Genomic DNA, 10335 nt, shown 5'->3' with positions numbered 1-10335 from the left:
AATGTCAAAGCTAGTCTGGGACTAGCTATCCAAGGTCAATGAAGGCGTCTCTACACAGAGAGACCAAAGGATCAGTGTTCTTCGCAATCTCTTCAACCGCTTCAAGAGAAACGACAATGAAAATGTCCAGCTCATGTTTGATCACCTCACTGACATCACAAATGAGCTTCAGGCTCTCGGCGCCACTGAGATCACCAAGCATGAAATCGTCAAGACGCTGCTGAGATCCCTAGACAGCTCCTTTGACACCCTTGCCCTCATGATACAAGAACGTCCTGACTTAGAGACTCTCGATCCGTCTGATATACTTGAGAGGCTCAACACACATGAGTTCCAGCTTTCTGAGAAAAGAGATATCTATGGCCCCAACTATGGCCGAACTCGTTCTTTGAAGGCAAAAGTTGTTTCCTCATCTGAAGAAGAAGAATCTGACTGCGGTTCTGATGATCCTGAAGACATTGGAAGGGAGCTTGCTATGCTTGTGAAGAAGTTCCAGAAATTCACCAAGAAGAAGGGCTTCAGAAAGTCTTCACGATCCAGTTCAAGAAATGATGAAGCTTCCACTCAAGACAACAAGAAAAGAACATGTCACAAGGGTAAGAAGCCTGGGCACTACATCTCTGAGTGTCCTCAGTGGGAAAACAAGAAGAAGAAGAAGAAGAAGAAGAGCAAGGAATATGACTCTGATGACAAGAAGAATAAGAAATCTTCGAAGTCTTCTTCCAAGTCCTCATCAAGGTCTTCATCTCACAAGAAGAGCTCATCTGGCAAGGCTCATGCTTTTGTTGGCAAGGAAATGGATTCAGAGGAGGAGTCTGCTTCTGAGGAGGCAGAGGTGGAATCTGAAGCTGAGTCCGACTCTGGTGTTGCAAGTCTGGCTCTGGCCACAACCTACGTTGCAAAGTCCATCTTCAACACTGAAGACAATGACTCCCACACCAACACTGATGATGACAAGGACGATCCTGCTCCCACCTACTGCTTCATGGCACGCGGTGCCAAGGTAAAATCACGCGATGCTTACTTTCAAACATCAAGTGAAGATGACTCTGATTGTGAATCTAAACCCAGCTACAAAACACTTGCTAAAATTGCTACTGAACAACAAAGGGCTATGGAACATACTCAAAAATTGTTAGACAAAAGCGATGACCTGTTGGACGCGGAAATGACACGTTCACAGTCCTTAGTTGAAGACATAAAAAATCTTCATGCTAAGTATCAAGAACTTGAAAGTCTTCATGAGACGCTCTCAACCACTTATGAAAAGCTCTCCTATGATTATCTTCAAAGGAAGCAAGAGCTTGAGAAATTGAAAGCGACTCGTGAGGATCTTCAAAAAGAGAATGAGTCATTTCGCGCTCAATAGATCAGTCCCACTCAGGATGAATTTGAACCACCATGCTTAAAATGCATTGAGCGTGATAATGCTGCCTTTGTTGCTGAATGTTCCACTGCTGCTACTGTTGCTCTGTCTTCAACTACTGATGTGGTAACTAACCCCTCTTCTGAGGATACCACTACTATTGCTGATGAAAATGCTAGGTTGAAGACATTGCTTGAAACAGTGATGTATAAAAGTCTGAAAGGGCATCAGACACTTTTTGATGTCCTCAAAAAGCAGATTTTGAACCGAAACCCTAGGAAAGAGGGTGTTGGGTTCGAGAGGAAAATGAATGCTGATGGTTCCTACTGGAAGCCTGAGCAGTATCCCAAAACCACATGGGTTGCTGCAAAGGAACCTTCAGTGGATCCATCCACTTTATCTAGCTTTACCTGTGCTAATCCTATTATCATTGATGAATCCTTTGATGCAAACTATAAACTGTTCAAAAATCAGAATGGTGAAGTGTTTGCCAGGTATATTGGTACTAACTGCAGGAATGGACCGCCAATGAAGAAGATCTGGGTTCCCAAAAGCTGTCTTGAGAATCTTCCTGTGAATGTTGTCATGACACCACCAGGGAAGAAGACAAACCCCAGATCAAAGGCGTCACATGGTCCAACGGCTTCATACGGAAACAGGACTCACCTGAGTCACCCTAACGTTTTGCAGGGAAATCACACTCAAACTTATGAATATGAGCGTGTGTCTTCAAACCGCTATGTTCACAATACTAAGAACTTTTCTGCTTATTCATATGAGTATCATTCATCTCCTACAAGGCTATTTGCTAGGGCTCCAAAGCCGAAATTCTCAGATGCTGCACTTAGACTCATTGCTTCTAAGCCACCCCTAAAGATGTGGGTGGTGAAGAAGAACTAACTCTCTTTTGTAGAACATGGTCTCCAGCCAGCAATCAACGGCGTCTGATATTATTGCTGGGGACCTAAAACACAAAGGGACGCATGATAAAATGACTTACTATGTATTCCACATATGAATCGCTTACCTGTCATACTGTGTGCTAACTTTCATCTATGCTGTGATAATCCAAGTGTGCATCAACTACTTATGCTTCACAACATACATTGTGAAGCCTATCCTCCCAACTGCACTGTAGGGCATGTCACCAAAAGCTTCAGAATGGATTATTGACAGCGGATGCACTAATCATATGACTGGTGATCGAAGTCTTCTCATGGACTCAACCTTACGTCCATCCGACAAGAGTCAAAACACATTTGCTAACATTGGTAAAGGCAAGGTATTGGGTCTAGGTAGAGTTGCAATCTCAAAGGATCAACACATGGATAAAGTGATGCTGGTTGAATCCCTTGGATTCTACTTAATGTCTGTCTCAATGCTTTGTGACTTAAACATGATTGTGATATTTGGAAAATATCGTTGCCTTGTACTAATGGAATCTGACAAGTCTCTAGTCTTTGAAGGGTGTAGGAAAGGTGATCTATACGTGGTAGATTTCTCAGCAGGTCCACAGCTTGTCGTATGTCTTCTTGCAAAAGCTTCAGAATGCTGGCTCTGGCATCGAAGGCTGGGGCATGCTGGCATGAGGAACTTACACACTCTCGTCAAGAAGAAGCATGTCATAGGCATCAAAGGTGTCAAGTTCAAGAAAGATCATTTGTGTGGTGCTTGCGAAGCTGGGAAGATGACGAGGGCCAAGCACCCCTCGAAGACAATCATGACGACATCTCAACCCTTTGAGCTGTTGCACATGGACTTATTTGGCCCTACTCACTACTCCACCCTCACAACAACGGCGTGTCTCTATGGCTTCGTTATTGTTGATGCCTACTCAAGATATACATGGGTGCACATAATTCTCTACAAGACTGAAGTACAAGATGTCTTCAGACGATTCGCCAATCGAGCAATGAACAATTATGGCGTCAAGATCAAGCATATCAGAAGTGATAATGGCACTGAATTCAAGAACACCGGGCTTGATCTATCTGGATACAACGGGAATCACTCATGAATTTTCTGCTCCATACACACCTCAGCAAAACGGCATTGTAGAGCGCAAGAATAGAACCCTCGTCGAGATGGCTCGAACAATGCTTGACGAGTATAAGACACCAAGAAAATTCTGGCCTGAAGCCATTGATACAGCTTGTCACATCATCAACCGTGTCTACATCCATAAGCTTCTGGGCAAAACGTCCTATGAGCTCCTTACTGGCAAGAAGCCAAATGTCAGCTACTTCAGAGTCTTTGGTGCTAGGTGCTGGATCAAGGATCCCCATCACAAGTCAAAATTTGAACCCAAAGCTCACGAAGGCTTCATGCTTGGCTATGGAAAGGATTCACACTCTTACAGAGTCTTCAACCTCTTCCACTACAAAATCGTTGAAACAGTGGATGTGCGATTTGATGAAACCAATGGTTCACAGCGAGAGCTCCTGCCAAGCACACTTGATGAAGCTCCTTCCAGTGAATCTATCAAGCTGATGGGAACTGGTGAAATCATGCCCTCTGAAGCACAGCCTGAAGAGGAACTTATCATTTATGCACCAAACCAACCTGAAGACAATGCTCAGACCGAAGACAATACTTCCAATGATGACAATGATCAGCATGAGCAAGGTTTTCGTCCAGTTCATTCTCGTGTTGCAAATGAAGTACAAATTGAGAAGATAATTGATAGCATCAACGCACCTGGTCCGCTTACTCGATCAAGAGCAACACAGTTAGCAAATTTCTATGGGCATTTTTCATTTGTATCAATATCTGAACCCAAGAAAGTTGTTGAAGCCTTTATGGAACTTGAATGGATTCAAGCCATGCAAGAAGAACTTCAACAGTTCAAGCTGAATAATGTTTGGGAACTGGTCAAGCGCCCTGACCCTCGCAAGCATAACATTATTGGCACAAAATGGATATATCGGAACAAACAAGATGAGCATGGTCAAGTCATCAGAAACAAAGCACGTCTTGTGGCTCAAGGATATATTCAAGTTGAAGGAATTGACTTCGATGAAACATTTGCTCCTGTTGCTAGGCTTGAAGCTATTCGCATACTGCTAGCCTATGCTAATCATCACAACATCTTGCTATATCAAATGGATGTGAAGAGTGCATTTCTCAATGGCAAGATTGAAGAAGAAGTGTATGTTGCTATACCACCTGGCTTTGAAGATCCAAAACATCCTGATATGGTGTACAAACTCAACAAAGCACTGTATGGCCTCAAACAAGCTCCTCGCGCTTGGTATGATACAATCAAAGACTTCCTGAAGAGCAAGGGCTTCAAACCAGGATCTCTAGATCCCACACTCTTCACGAAGACATATGATGGTGAACTGTTTGTGTGCCAAATATATGTGGATGACATAATCTTCGGCTGCACCAACCAGAAGTATAGTGATGAGTTTGGATACATGATGCAAGAGCAACATCAGATGTCCATGATGGGTGAGCTGAAGTTCTTCCTTGGTCTTCAAATTCGTCAGCAAAGAAATGGCGTCTTCATATCTCAAAAAAAATATCTCAAAGACTGCCTGAAGAAGTTCGGCATGCAAGATTGCAAAGGCTACACGACGCCAATGCCAGCCAAACATCATCTTGGTCCCGACGACAATGGTAAAGAGTTTGATCAAAAGGTATATCACTCCATGATTGGTTCTTTACTTTACCTATGTGCATCTAGGCCAGATATTATGCTTAGTGTTTGCATGTGTGCTCGATTCCAAGCGGCACCAAAGGAATCGCATCACTTAGCTGTGAAGCGAATTCTTCGATATTTGGCTTACACCCCAACACTCGGATTATGGTATCCAAAGGGCTCAAGGTTTGATCTAGTTGGATTCTCGGATGCTGATTATGCTGGTGACAAGGTGGATCGCAAGTCTACATCAGGCACATGTCATTTTCTTGGTCGATCACTTGTCTGTTGGTCTTCAAAGAAGCAGAATTGTGTATCACTCTCAACTGCTGAATCTGAATACATTGCTGCTGGATCCTGTTGTGCTCAGCTTCTATGGATGAAGCAAACTCTCAAGGACTATGGCATCAACCTGAAACAAGTACCTCTCTTCTGTGACAACGAAAGTGCCATCAAGATAGCCAACAATCCAGTTCAGCACTCGAAGACAAAGCACATTGAAATTCGCCATCATTTTCTCAGAGATCATGTCATGAAGAAAGATATTGACATCATTCACGTCAACACTGAAGAACAACTGGCAGATATCTTCACAAAGCCCTTGGATGAGAAAAGGTTTTGCAAGTTACGGTGTGAGCTAAATATCTTGGAATCCTCTAATGTCCTGTGATCAGGCACACATCCTAACACTTATGCATGTTGATGACTTAGATGTGCAACACACGAAGTAAGGTATATCTTCAATCAATGAAGACTTACACTCTGAGTGTGAATACATTAACATGGAATTTGACTTCGGAGCGCCACGATAATTGTGCGCCGTGTCCGGGTCTAATACTTCCTATATGGTGGGTAACGCCACCACCAAATTTCTCTGTTTGAAGTGTTTCACTCATGGCGTTACTTTTGCAAAGACTTCGCATTTGGTTTGTCTCCAGTTTCAATTTATCTTCATGATTTTCTGCGCTATGATGATTTGATTGCATATATATATACTAGTGTTCTGTCCTCTACATCATTCACTTATAGCTATGTCTTCAAGTTGAATCTTTTGAACTAAGTGAATGTGATCGGACCCTAACCTCTCTATGCTTTCTATCTCAAACTCTATCTGTCCAAATCATATGCATTCTATTGAAACTGTCGAATGTCTTCTCTGCGTCCTAGTCAGCAGAAGACACAGAGACAAACATCAAGTCCTATTTAAATGATTCATCTTTATTGTCGATATCCGGAGAAGCCGGAACGAACATCCGACAAAATTGGCGGGTGTGGGAACGTGGGACAACTCTAAGTATGTTGCATGCTTGCCACGTGTCCCACGGATGTGAACAGACAGGGGCACCTACGTAATTGCGTTGTGCTGCACACCTACTTATAAATACGTGTCCCCTGCGGTCAAGAAAACTTTCTTCCACCTCTCCACCTCGTCAAAACCCTAGCGCCACCGCTAGCTCTTGACGACGCCGGCGACGAAGCGCTTAGCTGCCACGACTTCTCCGACGCCGTCCTCACGCCGGCCGCGGACATCGTCCTCTCCGCCGTCGCTGTAGGTGTCCTCCGTCGCCAAGTTAGGGCACGGTGGGCTGAACTGCTCGGTCTCCTATTCATCCCTTCTAGCAGTTCTTCGTGCGGTAATTATAACTCTATTTTTACCACCTTTTTGATCTTCATAGATTCATCCTATTTACCGAAAGTGGTTTCTACCTACTCAATGTTAGATCTATTCTGTCTGCATCTCATAATGCCTAGTCTATTCACTTAGATTTCCTATCTAGTTTGATTCCTCACTTGTACTTATTCATGGATTGGTACAAATCTGGAACCAACTCACCTCATATAAGTGAATGTCTTCGCATCATGAGGTCAATGTCTTCAAACTGATTTATCTTCAAAATCTTCTGAGAATGCATATGACCCCTTCCCCTTCCCTCGCATCTCTAATGCTGTCACAGGTACATGTCCGTGGGAGAATCCCTAGGTTCTCATAGTCTGCATTCGTTTGCAGAATTCTTACAGCAACACATTGATTCTCCTGAAGACAGTTCCTGTCTGACCAGCAAGCGAAAGCCTTTGAAGCCTTTGAACATATTGAAACCGTTCAGTTTGAAGTTCATGGCGACGGAGAAATCTGTCAGGAAGGGTGACAGACAGCGTTGTGGGGGAACTTCAAAGGATCTGCCTGATGATCTTGCAGAAATATATAAAATAGATCCTGAAGAAGATTACAATCAGTGCAAGACTCGAATCCAATGGATTCGACACTATTGGGCTGAACAGTGGTACAAGTACAAGTTCGTCACCCAGGAGTACGCAGAGAAAAATGCTATCAAGAGCCCTTGGGGTGATATTCTCTATCGAGGCCTTCCCCCCAAGAACAAAGCCGAAGCCATTGCGCAAGAATTCTATCCTTGCATGGTCCGTGGACCACAGCCTGAAGAAGCCGACCCATCATCATTGCTCTGGTGTCGTGACAACAATCTCTTCAAGCGCAACCTCCAATTTGCTAAGGCTTCGGCAAAGGAAAACTAGAAGTCATGGGGATTAGACTTCAATCCTGGCCCATCTGCTCCCCGTGAGGATGGCACACGTGAAGCTGAAGAAAACAGAATTGGCCCCTTTGCAAACCTTGATGGTCTCATCTCCTACATCTTGGTACAAGGTGCCAAAGTGGATCATTCTGACAATGATGCTGATTCTGATGAAGCCCCAGCTCCTACTCCAAGGCCGCAGAAGCCAAAGAAGATTAAGGCTTCATCATCAGCTGCACCTCCAAAAGCTTTTTGTGTGAAGCCACTGGCCACTTCACCTCCTGAAGTCAGTGTGCAGTCCAAAGATCTTTCCCGCATCTCCAAGAAGACGGAGAAGAAAAAGAAAATCGTCAAGAGAACTGATCTGGCTCTGACTCCTGCTGCTATTCTACGTGAAGAGCCCATTGATCTGTCCAGTGATGAAGATCTTGCTGATGATGCCCTTGAGCAACTGATCAAGAGCAAGGAAGAAGCAAAAATCTTAAACAACTTGCCTCTCTTTGATGTGGCCATTCTCCATAACTTCATTGATGAATGGTTCGACACCCCCAATCTAAGCTTTGAAGATTTGCAGCTTCCCATTGGCCTCAGCGTCTCTTTCAATGGCGCCATTGCTTCTAAGCTAGCTCTTGCTCAGCGCATCGTTGAGCTGAAGAACAAAATTGATTATGAGAAGGCTCAATTCAAGAAGCATGTGGCGAAGCTCAGTGTTCAAGACGCCAGAAACTTCAAGGTCATGCTGCATGAGCTTAAAGAAGCATTTCCGAAGAAGCGCCAAGAAGCTCAAGGCTCTCGTGAGCGCATGAAGAGTTTGGCTGATAAGTGTGTGCTTGCCTACAATGAGGCTGAGAAGCGCAAGTCACTTGGCCGTCCTGGCATTGACCCCAGGATGGCTGCAAAGAAAAAGAAGAAGCTTCCTGCTGACTAGCCTGCACCTTCAAGCCAAGAAGCTCCTCGCATTATCTTCCCAAGCAGCATGACTGGCTCGAAGCCAAAGGTCACCACAATCGCTTCAGAACAGAAGAAGACGAGGGCTGCCGAGGCTGAAGCCAGAAAAAGGAAGAATACTGAAGCCTCTGATGCCGCTCCCTCCAAGAAGAAGCACAAGACCAAGAAGAGTCGGGCTGCTCCCACAGAGCCCCTTGTTGTTGAACCCATCTCAGTGGTTCGTCCTGCATCCGCTACCCAAGAACTTCGCATGACTGTTCATGAGCCTGCTTCCACACAGGCTCCTGAGGCTGAAGAGATTCCAGCAGTTGATCCCACCGCTGCTGAAGACATTGGTCATCATGACAATGTTGAAGATGATGAAGTTCTTCCTCAAATTGAATATAATGTGGTATCATCGCCTGTTCGTATGAACATCGAAATCATCAGCATTGGTCGTCCTCTGACGCCAATTGCTCAGGATGCTTCATGGGCTGATCGCCCACAAGAACAAGATTCCCCAAGTACTCCCCAACAACAACAACCAGCTACACCACCCGTGCAAGAAGAAGATGAAGACTTTGAGGCCCAGCCAACTCCATCTCCAAAGGCGTTGCCAGCACTTCGCAGGCTTCGCAAAGGACCAAGGCCTCAAGTCCCTCGTCTGAGAGTTCCAGAAGGAGAAGTGCATCATCAACCTGTTGCACGTCAAGTGTTTTCAGAAGTCACTCCTGCTGTGAATGTCTCTGAGTCTGAAGCACCAGCTGCTGAAGACAATCCGGCTGCATCAGCCGATAACGAACGACAAGAAGAACGTGTCTCTACACCCCCCATTCCTAAAGAAGTTGTTCATGATGTGAACGTGTTTGTGCCTGACCCTCCAGCTTAGCAAGTGGAGGTTGAAAATGTTGAAGCTGCCACCACCAACGACAATAAAGCCGATGACACTGTCATGGCTGACGCTGATGTGGATCTTGAACCAACCAGTGTGCCTGAAGCTAATGAGGCCACTGCACCTGAAGCTAATGAGGCAACTGCTCCTGAAGCACCTGTTGTGCACCCTGAAGCCTCAGTTGATGCTCCTGTTCCGCCACCAAGGCCCTATACAATCGAGCAAGCATACAACCATGGCGAGCTAATCACAGTAAGATGGCCTGTTCTGGTCCCTCCGCCTAATGTCTCTGGTCCTCAATTTGACTATCACATTGAGCATAGGCCTCAGGTCCAGAAGCCCAAGCCAAGACTGCTAAGGTTTCCACATACTTCAAACTCACCAGGGTCTTTCAATGCAAATGGCTTCAAGAGCCACAACACATTCTTTGACAGCTCAAAGAACCCCTACACGAAGCCAAGAATATCATCAGATCGGTTCTGGAGTCATCAGCAGCGAAGCTATTACTCCTGTGTTCTGTATGATCAAGGGCGCATTTTCCCTCATATGCGCCTCGACACTGAAGCCATTATTGGACTGCCCTGCTTAGAAGAAGCACTTGACTGCTTTCGTGATGCAGGGCTGCTCAGTTTTGTCACAGATAAAGAACACTGGAATGAAGAGCTATTGCTTCAATTCTATGCTACTCTACACATTCGCGGCTATAACACAGATATCAAGACATGGGTTCTCGAGTGGATGACGGAAATGTTCATCATGAAGCCAAAGCTCTCGACATCATTGAGCTTATAGGCCTATCCACTCCCAGAGAACTCTATGAACCTGGTTGTCAAAATCACCGCAATGCTCTGGAAAGCATCTTCCATAAGCCTGAACCCAATATGAGACAGATGTTGAGCATGATGAAGCCTTTGCCATCTGACGCTGAATATCCAGCAGAGTTCTTTGTTGAAGACCTTGAGTATCTGCCACGCAC

The sequence above is a fragment of the Triticum aestivum genome, chromosome 1B (assembly GCF_018294505.1).
Source record: "Triticum aestivum cultivar Chinese Spring chromosome 1B, IWGSC CS RefSeq v2.1, whole genome shotgun sequence".
NCBI lineage: Eukaryota > Viridiplantae > Streptophyta > Magnoliopsida > Poales > Poaceae > Triticum > Triticum aestivum.
The sequence above is the reverse complement of the archived record's forward strand: the minus strand, read 5'-3'. Positions refer to the sequence as shown.